Genomic DNA, 15005 nt, shown 5'->3' on the forward strand with positions numbered 1-15005 from the left:
GCAAATGGAAGAGAGTGAGAGAGAATCAGAACGAACGTTTTGGTATCAGAACCCAGAGAAGAGAGCGATTCAGTGAAATATCGTTAGTGTAGAATCAGAGAAGGGATCAAAATTTACCTGAACAGTCAAGAAGCTTTCTTTTCTTTGGTATCAGAAAGAATTGGAAAAGAGTGAGCTTTTCTTGGTTTCAGAAAGAACCTCCTAGAGTAGCAAATGGAAGAGAGCGAGAGAGAATCAGAGCGAACGTTTTGATATCAGAAGCCAGAGAAGAGAGCGATTCAGTGAAATATCGTTAGTGTAGAATCAGAGAAGGGATCAAAATTTACCTGAACAGTCAAGAAGCTTTCTTTTCTTTGGTATCAGAAAGAAATGGAAAAGAGTGAGCTTTTCTTGGTTTCAGAAAGAACCTCCTAGAGTAGGAAATAGAAGAGAGCGAGAGAGAATCAGAACGAATGTTTTGGTATCAGAAGCCAGAGAACAGAGCGATTCAGTGAAACATCGTTAGTGTAGAATCAGAGAAGGGATCAAAATTTACCTGAACAGTCAAGAAGCTTTCTTTTCTTTGGTATCAAAAAGAAATGGAAAAGAGTGAGCTTTTCTTGGTTTCAGAAAGAACCTCCTAGAGTAGCAAATGGAAGAGAGCGAGAGAGAATCAGAACGAACGTTTTGGTATCAGAAGCCAGAGAAGAGAGCGATTCAGTGAAATATCGTTAGTGTAGAATCAGAGAAGGGATCAAAATTTACCTGAATAGTCAAGAAGCTTTCTTTTCTTTGGTATCAGAAAGAAATGGAAAAGAGTGAGCTTTTCTTGGTTTCAGAAAGAACCTCCTAGAGTAGGAAATAGAAGAGAGCGAGAGAGAATCAGAACGAATGTTTTGGTATCAGAAGCCAGAGAACAGAGCGATTCAGTGAAACATCGTTAGTGTAGAATCAGAGAAGGGATCAAAATTTACCTGAACAGTCAACAAGCTTTCTTTTCTTTGGTATCAAAAAGAAATGGAAAAGAGTGAGCTTTTCTTGGTTTCAGAAAGAACCTCCTAGAGTAGCAAATGGAAGAGAGCGAGAGAGAATCAGAACGAACGTTTTGGTATCAGAAGCCAGAGAAGAGAGCGATTCAGTGAAATATCGTTAGTGTAGAATCAGAGAAGGGATCAAAATTTACCTGAACAGTCAAGAAGCTTTCTTTTCTTTGGTATCAGAAAGAAATGGAAAAGCGTGAGCTTTTCTTGGTTTCAGAAAGAACCTCTTAGAGTAGCAAATGGAAGAGAGCGAGAGAGAATCAGAACGAACGTTTTGGTATCAGAAGCCAGAGAAGAGAGCGATTCAGTGAAATATCGTTAGTGTAGAATCAGAGAAGGGATCAAAATTTACCTGAACAGTCAAGAAGCTTTCTTTTCTTTGGTATCAGAAAGAAATGGAAAAGCGTGAGCTTTTCTTGGTTTCAGAAAGAACCTCCTCGAGTAGCAAATGGAAGAGAGCGAGAGAGAATCAGAACCAATGTTTTGGTATCAGAAGCCAGAGAAGAGGGCGATTCAGTGAAATATCGTTAGTGTAGAATCAGAGAAGGGATCAAAACTTACCTGAACAGTCAAGAAGCTTTCTTTTCTTAGGTATCAGATAGAAATGGAAAAGAGTGAGCTTTTCTTGGTTTCAGAAAGAACCTCCTAGAGTAGCAAATGGAAGAGAGCGAGAGAGAATCAGAACGAACGTATTGGTATAAGAAGCCAGAGAAGAGAGCGATTCAGTGAAATATCGTTAGTGTAGAATCAGAGAAGGGATCAAAATTTACCTGAACAGTCAACAAGCTTTCTTTTCTTTGGTATCAGAAAGAAATATAAAAGAGTGAGCTTTTCTTGGTTTCAGAAAGAACCTCCTAAAGTAGCAAATGGAAGAGAGCGAGAGAGAATCAGAGCGAACGTTTTGGTATCAGAAGCCAGAGAAGAGAGCGATTCAGTGAAATATCGTTAGTGTAGAATCAGAGAAGGGATCAAAATTTACCTGAACAGTCAAGAAGCTTTCTTTTCTTTGGTATCAGAAAGAAATGGAAAAGAGTGAGCTTTTCTTGGTTTCAGAAAGAACCTCCTAGAGTAGCAAATGGAAGAGAGCGAGAGAGAATCAGAGCGAACGTTTTGATATCAGAAGCCAGAGAAGAGAGCGATTCAGTGAAATATCGTTAGTGTAGAATCAGAGAAGGGATCAAAATTTACCTGAACAGTCAAGAAGCTTTCTTTTCTTTGGTATCAGAAAGAAATGGAAAAGAGTGAGCTTTTCTTGGTTTCAGAAAGAACCTCCTAGAGTAGGAAATAGAAGAGAGCGAGAGAGAATCAGAACGAATGTTTTGGTATCAGAAGCCAGAGAACAGAGCGATTCAGTGAAACATCGTTAGTGTAGAATCAGAGAAGGGATCAAAATTTACCTGAACAGTCAAGAAGCTTTCTTTTCTTTGGTATCAAAAAGAAATGGAAAAGAGTGAGCTTTTCTTGGTTTCAGAAAGAACCTCCTAGAGTAGCAAATGGAAGAGAGCGAGAGAGAATCAGAACGAACGTTTTGGTATCAGAAGCCAGAGAAGAGAGCGATTCAGTGAAATATCGTTAGTGTAGAATCAGAGAAGGGATCAAAATTTACCTGAATAGTCAAGAAGCTTTCTTTTCTTTGGTATCAGAAAGAAATGGAAAAGAGTGAGCTTTTCTTGGTTTCAGAAAGAACCTCCTAGAGTAGGAAATAGAAGAGAGCGAGAGAGAATCAGAACGAATGTTTTGGTATCAGAAGCCAGAGAACAGAGCGATTCAGTGAAACATCGTTAGTGTAGAATCAGAGAAGGGATCAAAATTTACCTGAACAGTCAACAAGCTTTCTTTTCTTTGGTATCAAAAAGAAATGGAAAAGAGTGAGCTTTTCTTGGTTTCAGAAAGAACCTCCTAGAGTAGCAAATGGAAGAGAGCGAGAGAGAATCAGAACGAACGTTTTGGTATCAGAAGCCAGAGAAGAGAGCGATTCAGTGAAATATCGTTAGTGTAGAATCAGAGAAGGGATCAAAATTTACCTGAACAGTCAAGAAGCTTTCTTTTCTTTGGTATCAGAAAGAAATGGAAAAGCGTGAGCTTTTCTTGGTTTCAGAAAGAACCTCTTAGAGTAGCAAATGGAAGAGAGCGAGAGAGAATCAGAACGAACGTTTTGGTATCAGAAGCCAGAGAAGAGAGCGATTCAGTGAAATATCGTTAGTGTAGAATCAGAGAAGGGATCAAAATTTACCTGAACAGTCAAGAAGCTTTCTTTTCTTTGGTATCAGAAAGAAATGGAAAAGCGTGAGCTTTTCTTGGTTTCAGAAAGAACCTCCTCGAGTAGCAAATGGAAGAGAGCGAGAGAGAATCAGAACCAATGTTTTGGTATCAGAAGCCAGAGAAGAGGGCGATTCAGTGAAATATCGTTAGTGTAGAATCAGAGAAGGGATCAAAACTTACCTGAACAGTCAAGAAGCTTTCTTTTCTTAGGTATCAGATAGAAATGGAAAAGAGTGAGCTTTTCTTGGTTTCAGAAAGAACCTCCTAGAGTAGCAAATGGAAGAGAGCGAGAGAGAATCAGAACGAACGTATTGGTATAAGAAGCCAGAGAAGAGAGCGATTCAGTGAAATATCGTTAGTGTAGAATCAGAGAAGGGATCAAAATTTACCTGAACAGTCAACAAGCTTTCTTTTCTTTGGTATCAGAAAGAAATATAAAAGAGTGAGCTTTTCTTGGTTTCAGAAAGAACCTCCTAAAGTAGCAAATGGAAGAGAGCGAGAGAGAATCAGAGCGAACGTTTTGGTATCAGAAGCCAGAGAAGAGAGCGATTCAGTGAAATATCGTTAGTGTAGAATCAGAGAAGGGATCAAAATTTACCTGAACAGTCAAGAAGCTTTCTTTTATTTGGTATCAGAATGAAATGGAAAAGAGTGAGATTTTCTGGGTTTCAGAAAGAACCTCCTAGAGTAGCAAATGGAAGAGAGCGAGAGAGAATCAGAACGAACGTTTTGGTATCAGAAGTCAGAGAAGAGAGCGATTCAGTGAAATATCGTTAGTGTAGAATCAGAGAAGGGATCAAAATTTACCTGAACAGTCAAGAAGCTTTCTTTTCTTTGGTATCAGAAAGAAATGGAAAAGCGTGAGCTTTTCTTGGTTTCAGAAAGAACCTCCTCGAGTAGCAAATGGAAGAGAGCGAGAGAGAATCAGAACCAACGTTTTGGTATCAGAAGCTAGAGAAGAGAGCGATTCAGTGAAATATCGTTAGTGTAGAAATAGAGAAGGGATCAAAATTTACCTGAACAGTCAAGAAGCTTTCTTTTCTTTGGTATTAGAAAGAAATATAAAAGAGTGAGCTTTTCTTGGTTTCAGAAAGAACCTCCTAGAGTAGCAAATGGAAGAGAGCGAGAGAGAATCAGAACGAACGTTTTGGTATCAGAAGTCAGAGAAGAGAGCGATTCAGTGAAATATCGTTAGTGTAGAATCAGAGAAGGGATCAAAATTTACCTGAACAGTCAAGAAGCTTTCTTTTCTTTGGTATCAGAAAGAAAGGAAAAGAGTGAGCTTTTCTTGGTTTCAGAAAGAACCTCCTAAAGTAGCAAATGGAAGAGAGCGAGAGAGAATCAGAACGAACGTTTTGGTATCAGAACGCAGAGAAGAGAGCGATTCAGTGAAATATCGTTAATGTAGAATCAGAGAAGGGATCAAAATTTACCTGAACAGTCAAGAAGCTTTCTTTTCTTTCGTATCAGAAAGAAATGGAAAAGAGTGAGCTTTTCTTGGTTTCAGAAAGAACCTCATAGAGTCCCAAATAAAAGAGAGCAGGAGAGAATCAGAACGAACGTTTTGGTATCAGAAGCCAGAGAAGAGAGCGATTCAGTGAAATATCGTTAGTGTAGAATCAGAGAAGGGATCAAAACTTACCTGAACAGTCAAGAAGCTTTATTTTATTTGGTATCAGAAAGAAATGGAAAAGAGTGAGCTTTTCTTGGTTTCAGAAAGAACCTCCTAGAGTAGCAAATAAAAGAGAGCGAGAGAGAATCAAAACAAACGTTTTGGCATCATAAGCTAGAGAAGAGAGCGATTCAGTGAAATGTCGTTAGTGTAGAATCAGAGAAGGGATCAAAATTTACCTGAACAGTCAAGAAGCTTTCTTTTCTTTGGTATCAGAAAGAAATGGAAAAGAGTGAGCTTTTCTTGGTTTCAGAAAGAACCTTCTAGAGTAGCAAATGGAAGAGAGCGAGAGAGAATCAGAACGAACGTTTTGGTATCAGAAGCCAGAGAAGAGAGCGATTCAGGAAACATCATTAGTGGAGAATCAGAGAAGGGATCAAAATTTACCTGAACAGTCAAGAAGCTTTCTTTTCTTTGGTATCAGAAAGAAATGGAAAAGAGTGACCTTTTCTTGGTTTCAGAAAGAACCTCTTAGAGTAGGAAATGGAAGAGAGCGAGAGAGAATCAGAACGAACGTTTTGGTATCAGAAGCCAGAGAACAGAGCGATTCAGTGGAATATCGTTAGTGTAGAATCAGAGAAGGGATCAAAATTTACCTGAAAAGTCAAGAAGCTTTCTTTTCTTTGGTATTAGAAAGAAATATAAAAGAGTGAGCTTTTCTTGGTTTCAGAAAGAACCTCCTAGAGTAGCAAATGGAAGAGAGCGAGAGAGAATCAGAACGAACGTTTTGGTATCAGAAGTCAGAGAAGAGAGCGATTCAGTGAAATATCGTTAGTGTAGAATCAGAGAAGGGATCAAAATTTACCTGAACAGTCAAGAAGCTTTCTTTTCTTTGGTATCAGAAAGAAATGGAAAAGCGTGAGCTTTTCTTGGTTTCAGAAAGAATCTCCTAGAGTAGCAAATGGAAGAGAGCGAGAGAGAATCAGAACGAACGTTTTGGTATCAGAAGCCAGAGAAGAGAGCGATTCAGTGAAATATCGTTAGTATAGAATCAGAGAAGGGATCAAAATTTACCTGAACAGTCAAGAAGCTTTCTTTTCTTTGGTATCAGAAAGAAATGGAAAAGAGTGAGCTTTTCTTGGTTTCAGAAAGAACCTCCTAGAGTAGCAAATGGAAGAGAGCGAGAGAGAATCAGAACGAACGTTTTGGTATCAGAAGCCAGAGAAGAGAGCGATTCAGTGAAATATCGTTAGTGTAGAATCAGAGAAGGGATCAAAATTCACCTGAGCAGTCAAGAAGCTTTCTTTCTGTGGTATCAGAAAGAAATGGAAAAGAGTGAGCTTTTCTTGGTTTCAGAAAGAACCTCCTAGAGTAGCAAATGGAAGAGAGCGAGAGAGAATCAGAACGAACGTTTTGGTATCTGAAGCCAGAGAAGATAGCAATTCAGTGAAATATCGTTAGTGTAGAATCAGAGAAGGGATCAAAATTTACCTGAACAGTCAAGAAGCTTTCTTTTCTTTGGTATCAGAAAGAAATGGAAAAGAGTGAGCTTTTCTTGGTTTTAGAAAGAACCTCCAAGAGTAGCAAATGGAAGAGAGCGAGAGAGAATCACAACGAACGTTTTGGTATCAGAAGCCAGAGAAGAGAGCGATTCAGTGAAATATCGTTAGTGTAGAATCAGAGAAGGGATCAAAATTTACCTGAACAGTCAAGAAGCTTTCTTTTCTTTGGTATCAAAAAGAAATGGAAAAGAGTGAGCTTTTCTTGGTTTCAGAAAGAACCTCCTAGAGTAGCAAATGGAAGAGAGCGAGAGAGAATCAGAATAAAACGTTTTGGTATCAGAAGCCAGAGAAGAGAGCGATTCAGTGAAATATCGTTAGTGTAGAATCAGAGAAGGGATCAAAATTTACCTGAACACTCAAGAAGCTTTCTTTTCTTTGGTATCAGAAAGAAATGGAAAAGAGTGAGTTTTTCTTGGTTTCAGAAAGAACCTCCTAGAGTAGCAAATGGAAGAGAGCGAGAGAGAATCAAAACGAACGTTTTGGTATCAGAAGCCAGAGAAGAGAGCGATTCAGTGAAACATCGTTAGTGTAGAATCAGAGAAGGGATCAAAATTTACCTGAACAGTCAAGAAGCTTTTTTTCTTTGGTATCAGAAAGAAATGGAAAAGAGTGAGCTTTTCTTGGTTTCAGAAAGAACCTCCTAGAGTAGCAAATGGAAGAGAGCGAGAGAGAATCAGAACGAACGTTTTGGTATCAGAAGCCAGAGAAGAGAGCGATTCAGTGAAACATCGTTAGTGTAGAATGTAGAAAAAAACGAATTGAAAAACAGTTAAATAAAGGATCGTTAATGTAGAATTGTGGAAAAAACAAATTAGAATCCGTTGAAGTGAGGGATATGGCGGGGAATTTTTTTTAAAAAATAATTAACAAATAGGCATAACTAAATCAATCATTAAAAGTTTTAAAAAATGAATTATCCATGCCATTGATACTCTTTAATAAATCCAAGGCTACCCAAGCAATTGGTATCTGTTACCTATATAAACACTATTTGAATTTATAAGATTATCGATGTGGGAGCTTAAATCGCAGTAACATTTTTTTTTAAAATCTTGGGTATCATACTGCTTTTATCTCAAAATAACGTGTTTATGGTTTGAGACAAGCTAGTAGATAGGTAGGTTGTTTGCTAGATAAACTTCCTTCTATCATATTCCAACTAGAAAGTGGGAAGTTGAAGCTAACTTGAACAGTAGACTTAGCATCTCAACTGCTAGAACAAAACATTATACACTTGTTGGCAACTACAACTAGCTGCTACTATTCTGAAAGCTTCGCATAACAAAATTCAATTGAAACTGTGTTCCTTTACACGTTGAGCCAAGTTGATAGTATTTATGAATAAATATGTGTATCAAAAGTATTTTTATTCATTCATATAATTATTGATGTTGATGCATATTTATAAAATATTTTAGTCAAAATAAAAAGTAAACGACAATCTATAAGAGATAACCAAATAATCTAAAGTTGCAGCATATTTCTATTTAGTTCTATTAATGTTAAGATTAACTAAAGAATTTCACATAATCCCATTACTAATATCTTTTAACTATTAAATAGTCTGACATTAATTGTTACTATTATCTTCTAACTATTAATTATTCAACTAAAATATTTCATACAAAAGAGTGAATGATTTCCGGAGCTCTTATGAAGATCTTTATCCCTTAGATATGGATACAATTATTTGATTGAGCATGTACAGAGAGACCTGAAAGAACTTTGTCAAAGATAATAAAAAGATAAGGAGATATGCGAGGATAGAACATATGAGGAATTGTCATTAATGAAAATAGACAAGCTAACAAAGTTTACACATCTCTAATAGTGTTAGTAAGCTTTAGAGGAAAGTCCATTGAGGTTTTTTTTAAGGAAATCCAACTCAATCCATGTTTTTTTTATTATAAGGAAGTGCAAGTGATAAGTGGAATATGATGGCCCATGAGATTAAAAAAATAACTATTGTGATAAACGCCACACCATGAACAAATAAAATTATGAGAAAATTTGAATTTTTTTAACAAACACAAGAAACTCCTTTTAGGTTTATGAAAAAGAGAGAGAATGGAAGAAGAAGAAGAATTGGTTAAAATTGTTTTTCTATTCACTTTTTTAATTAAGGCAAATTTTTTTTACAAATGAATAACAACAATCAACGCTCAGCCCTCTCTCAACAACCTGAGAGAGCAACCTATTTAAACATTAAGCTAACTTAGGAAATAAGCTAACTTAAGCACTAAGCTAACTTAAGCAAGAAGTTAACTTATACAATTGCATGTTATAATAAACTTTGACTACAACATGCACAACTTTTGTTGAAACTTGAAGTTATCTTTGTCGAGACTAGAGTTCAAACCAAAATACCACAAATCTCCACCTTGGAATGAACTCTACAACATAAAGGGAACAAACTAGTTTTTATCATACAACTTTATCAACTACATATGATACAGTGGAAGAACTTGCTACTTGACAATGACTTAGTGATCATATCCGCAACATTATGATATGTCGAAATCTTCATCACTTTGACGTCTCCACTTTCGATTTTCTCCTTGACGAAATGTAGGCTAACATCAATGTGTTTTGTTCTCTCATGATATGTTGAATTCTTCAACAGATCTGTAGCATTTTAACTATCGCATTTAATAGTGATATTTGACCTTGAAGTTTCAGTTCCTTAACAAAATCTTCAATCTACAATGCTTTTTTCACAACTTCAATAAGGGCAATATATTTGGCCTCACTGGTTGATAAGGCAACAACTTTCTGAAGAGAAGCTTTCCAATTGATTGTGGTGCTAAACATTATGAGAACATATCCAAAAAGATATTTTATGGAATCCATACATCCTGCATAGTCAGAGTCAATAAATTCTTCGACTTCGACTTCACCATAACTCATGGTTCAACCATAAACCAAGACCCAACTCAGAGATCCTTTTATGTATCTCAGAATCCACTTCAGAGCTTTCTAGTTATAGCGGTAAATTCATGACCATCAAGCTATGGACAAGCTTAACGTCAATAAAATCAAAGTCGTCACCACATTTGCTTCCCCTGCTGAGTCGTCTCTCTCGCATATTATGGTTGCCAGAACCACTGTCGCTTTCCTCAGCAACAAGTTTTCAGTGTCATTCTCTCCCCAGTCAGAGCCTCGGTATTTTGTTATTTGCGAGAACACCGTGTGGCGGGTCATTTCCCCATAGAGTTCTTTGTGCTGTGCATCTCCAACAGCCTTGCCAGGGTCCAAAAGATTGTGATCATTTCCCCAGCAGAATTCCTTGCCTCAGCTTGGCGTTCTCTCTAATCAAGCATTTCGCATCCCTGCATGTAGAATCATATTGCATTGCATCCTCCCAAATTGCGTAGCATTTCCATTTTCATGGAGCATTACGCCATTGAAAAATTCAAACATACGCATGTAAAGCATAAGGCATTCTCGGTATCCCAAGTGATAAACCGGAAGTTTGTTTCCAGTGCTCAGACTGAAGATTGTTCATGACTTATCTTTATTATTCCCAGCAGGGGTCGTTGGCCCACGCGCCGCCTCAATTATCATTTTCCCTATTTCTGTCGATGCTGATAGGCATGAAAGTTTCCGGTATTCAGACCAAAGTGGCATTCAGGCTAATTTTCTGATGTTCAGATCGAAGAAGTTTCCGATATTCAGGTCGATGCAACTTGTGGCATTCAGGCCAAGTTTCCGGTATTCAGACCGAAGTGGCATTCAGGCCAATTTTCCGATGTTTAGATCGAAGAAGTTTCCGGCATTCAGGTCGATGCAACTTGTGGCATTCAGGCCAGTTTTTCGGTATTCAGACCGAAGTGGCATTCAGGCAAGTTTCCCGGTGTTCAGACCGATGTTTGATAATCAAGTATCGTCCGATGCTCAGATCGAAGTCATTTCCAGTATTCAGATTGATGAGCGGCATTCAAACCATGGTTATTTCTGTGTTACCATTTATTTTGGTATTCAGGCTAACATTCCTTGTTTCGGTGTTCAGACTGACTCCCACCGTACCAGACGGATTCTTTGTTGATATTCAGATCAAGACCTCTTGGTCGATTCTGACAGGCATTGTTACTTCATTTTTTCACTTCAGTGTAAATTTTCGGACTTCTATATTGACTAAATCCAAGGTAAACCATACAAGTCGAGTCGCCACCGCACTTCTATTTATCCAAAGGAATGGTTAGAAAGCGAACAAAAACCTAAAAGTTTTATCGAATCAAAAACTAGTAAAAATGTCAGAGATCTGGGTAAGGGGGGTGGTTATGCAATGGGAAGGTTTTAAGCACCCAAAACATCTTAGGTACTCCTAGGGGGCCCTTTTCACATTTGTTGTAAGGTTGGTATTTTGTGAAAATTTGTTTATGCAAACATGATTGAAGAGATGAGAGAAGAATATACAAGTTATTTACATTTTGTGTTTGGATGGATAAACCCATTGCCTACGTACCATCTTAAAAAAGATTAGGATCAAAACCTCGTAGTTCGGGGTAAAAATCTCAAAATGAGTTGGTGAATTGATTGATCCAAAAGCCTTAAGGTCTTTTATTATCCAAGGGAGAAAACTCAACCCAAAACCACAAATCCACCATGTGAAGATAGCTTCAACATGCTAGTGAGGGGTTAACCCTATAATAAGCATGGAAGACTCATTGTCCATCACTAAGGATATAGGTGAGTATTACATCTACCTCAAGGATAACTCAAACCTAATAGCTAAAGGTTATGAAATTTTTTGATTAAGAGAGTGGCCATTGAAACCACAAAAAGGTACTTAAATGGGTTATATTTACCAATGAAAAGTATGTACAAAGTATGGTCAAAGTTGGCTTAGAAATTCAATTCAAAATAAGTATTATGAAAAGAAAGTTTGAAAATCAAAAGCATAAGGCTTAGGTTTCTAATGTTTGAAAAGAAGTGTTAAGTGTTTGCACAAACAGTTTTGGCTTGGGTTAGAGTGGAGGGAAGAAGAAGAATGGCTAAAGTCCTAGTCATACAAGAGATGAGGGATAAGAAACAAGACCACAAATGGAGTTCCTCTCTTGAGATCATATTGATGATCCAAGTAGCTTCCATCCTTTGGAATAAGCAAGCAAAATAAGTAAGCTCAAGCAATCAACATAACCAAACAAGCTCCTTAGGAGGTCCCCAATGTATCTTGTATCTTTCACTTTGGATGAACAATGACAATGGTTCTTCAATTTGAGCTCTCATAGGATCCCCTAGCACAAAATCACACACATCAAAAGTTCCATGAAGTAAATCAAGAATGGACAAGAGTGAGTTTAGAGGTTTGGTCCTTCTAATCCATCTTCAACATTAGGGTCCTTTTACTCCAATTTGCATAGGGAATATCCTAGAAACTAAGTCCATTTGTCCATTTCTTTGCATTTGATCCACAATAATCAAAACAAAACACAAGCACAATAATATATATACACAATTATGTGCTCAAGTGAGCAAAAGGCAAATTGCATTAACATAAACATGTGCTCAAGTGAGCAAAGGGGGAAAAGCAAATGAATAATATGGACAAGAATAGTAAATTGCATAAATGTAAAGAGCAAAAAGTAAATGTTAATGGTTAATGGTTAGTGTTAGTAGTTAGTGTTGGTGTAAGCCCTAGAGGCCAATACTTTTGGTACTTGTATCGAATTATTTATTAATAATAAAAGGCTTTTTCTTTATTATGTTTGTTTAATAAAGTCCCTGGAATAGATAGTTCGTTTAATGTATCAAGTGTGACTTGATCATGAGAGCACATTAAACATAAGGAGACTATTCTTAAAGTATCCGTAGTCGAGCTTTATTGTGAAGTGGGATAACATTAAAGCATTAAGACTATTATGTTTGTAGACTGATGATCACATCTCATGGATCATGGATAAAGAGTTATCAAGTCTTAAACATAGGTATGAATATTAAGAGTAATATTTATACCGGATTGACCCGCTATGAGAATACTATATAGAAAGTTATGTAAATTGTCATAAGTTATTCTCATGGTGATAATGGTGTATACCACTCTTCGACCTGAAACCACTATGGATCCTAGATGTAGAGTCAAGTGCTTTATTGTTGATCCAACGTTGTCCGTAACTGGATAACCATAAAGACAGTTGATGGGTACTCCACAAAGCATGCTGAGGGACATGAGTGTCCTAGATGGAATTTGCCCATCCTGCGTAACAGGATAAATGTCTATGGGCCCAATATTGAACTGGACAAGGATGACACAGTATATACCTTGTGTTCAATATAGACATAAGGGCAAATGGGTAATTATACACATAATTATTATCACCGGAGGTTTTGTCAGATCACATGACATTTTCGTGACTTGGGTAGCAGTGATGTGTTGCTAGATACCGCTCACTGTTTATTATGTTAAATGCGTGATTTAATATAATTGCCAACGTCGCGAAAACCTACAGGGTCACACATAAAGGACGGATTGATGAGAGATAGAGTAACTAAGGAACATCGTAAGGTATGATGCACTTAAGTGGAATACGAAATATGGTAAGGTACCAAATACTTAAGTGATTTTGGCATATTATGAGATATGGGCCAAAATACACTTAAGTGGGCTTTTTAGCTTGAAGCCCACACAAGTGGTTCTATAAATAGAACCCTTGGGTAGAAGCATTGTCACTCAACTCTTAGACTTGGAATTTCGTTTCCCTCTCTCTCTCACTCAAAGCCTTCATTCGTACCAGCTAGCACTGAGATTGAAGGAATCCGTTCGTGTGGACTGAGTAAAGACGTTGTCATCGTTCAACGTTTGTGATCGCTCTGTGGATCTGTATCAAAGGTTTTGATCGTTACAAGAGATCTGCACCAAAGGTTTCAATCATCAAAAGAGGTAACGATTCTATCACTGATCATGCCCATTCGTAAGGATCACTAAATGGAGAAATTTTTAAATTCCGCTGCGCCTTGGATGGCAATTCTCCTTCAGTTAGTGTGCCATAAGGAAAATTTAGCGCTATGTTAAGCAATCGTAATTGGACTTATGTAGTAGTCACACCTATCTGAGGCAGGTCAATAAAACTATAGGCAAATAAACACAAGTTAGAGATCATGACTAGTAAGCCAAACTCCTACAACTTGCCAACTGCTCTAAACAATTACTGCTGAGGAGATACCTGAAAGATAGCTATGCAGGGAAAACATGCTTACTCTGCTGAGGACTTCTACTCATGCTGGGAATTCCTGCTCACTCTGCTGGAGATTTCCTTGTAGGAGATTGGCTTACTAGTCATGATCTCTAACTTGTGTTTATTTGCCTATAATTTTATTGACCGGCCTCAGATAGGTGTGACTACTACATTAGTCCACTTACGATTGCTTAACATAACGCTAAATTGTCTTATGACACATTATGCACATTTCATCTCCCGACATGAATGAATGATTTTAATTTGATAAAATTCCTCCCATGTCCAATTTGTGTTTCTCTCATTTCCCCTCCCCTTTCATCTTCATTCCCATTCTTTCCCATCCCTTTCATTGACCAATGAAATCTCAATATCCTAAGGCTAATTGGTTCATCAATGACCTTGTGTCAGATGAACCAGTACAAGTATGGATGAGATAGGTTCATCCATTTTGATCTTTTCTTTTAGTGTGTGGTATGTTTTAGGAGTTTGGTTCATTATACCAAATCTCTAACATGCATTAGCACCTAAATTTTTATTGCCCAACCTCAGATAGTTGTGATTTCTACATAAGTTCAATTACGATTGCTTAACATATAGATAAATTTGACCCTAAAGGCATATCATTCTAGTAAGTGAGATTGCAAGTCTCCAATCTTTCATGGTATTGTGGAAACTTGGCCGTTTTTCCTTCCTTCGAAAAATGACGATTCTTCCATTCAGTGACACCATTTTGTTGTGGTGCATGAGCACATGATGATTGATGAATAATTCCATGTGATGTTAAAAAATGTTGAAACTGGGATGACATATATTCACAAGCATTACCAGTGCATAAAATTTTAATGGAAGTGTCAAACTGGTTTTTATTTTCAGCATAAAATTCTTGGAATATATGGAAATCATCTAAAGTTACAAAGTAATAATATTCTAAAGTTGACTTGACACGACTAGGACCCTAAATATCATAATGAACTAAAGCAAAAGGCGGTGAAACACTTTTATGTACTCGTTGACAATAAATGCTACAAGCATGTTTGTCTAATTGATATGTGTGACACTCAAATGATGAAAGCTTAAAAAACTAGGAACTAAAAGACACATTTTATTAAGGTTAGGGTGACCAAATGTTGATGTATAAGGTCTTGAGAAGAAATAGAAGCACATGCCACTAGTGGAGATAAATGATATAATCCTCCAAACTCACTCCCTGTTCCAATCGTCCGTCTTATACGTCCATCCCGAGCATAAACAAAATTATCATAAAAAGGATTGAACAATCAAGAGTACGAGTGAACTTGTTAACAAATATTAGATTACCAGGAATGTAAAGGAAAAAAAGTCTAAAGACAAGTTTGGAAGTGGGTATGCCTGA

The sequence above is a fragment of the Lathyrus oleraceus genome, chromosome 6 (assembly GCF_024323335.1).
Source record: "Lathyrus oleraceus cultivar Zhongwan6 chromosome 6, CAAS_Psat_ZW6_1.0, whole genome shotgun sequence".
Classification (NCBI taxonomy): Eukaryota; Viridiplantae; Streptophyta; class Magnoliopsida; order Fabales; family Fabaceae; genus Lathyrus; species Lathyrus oleraceus.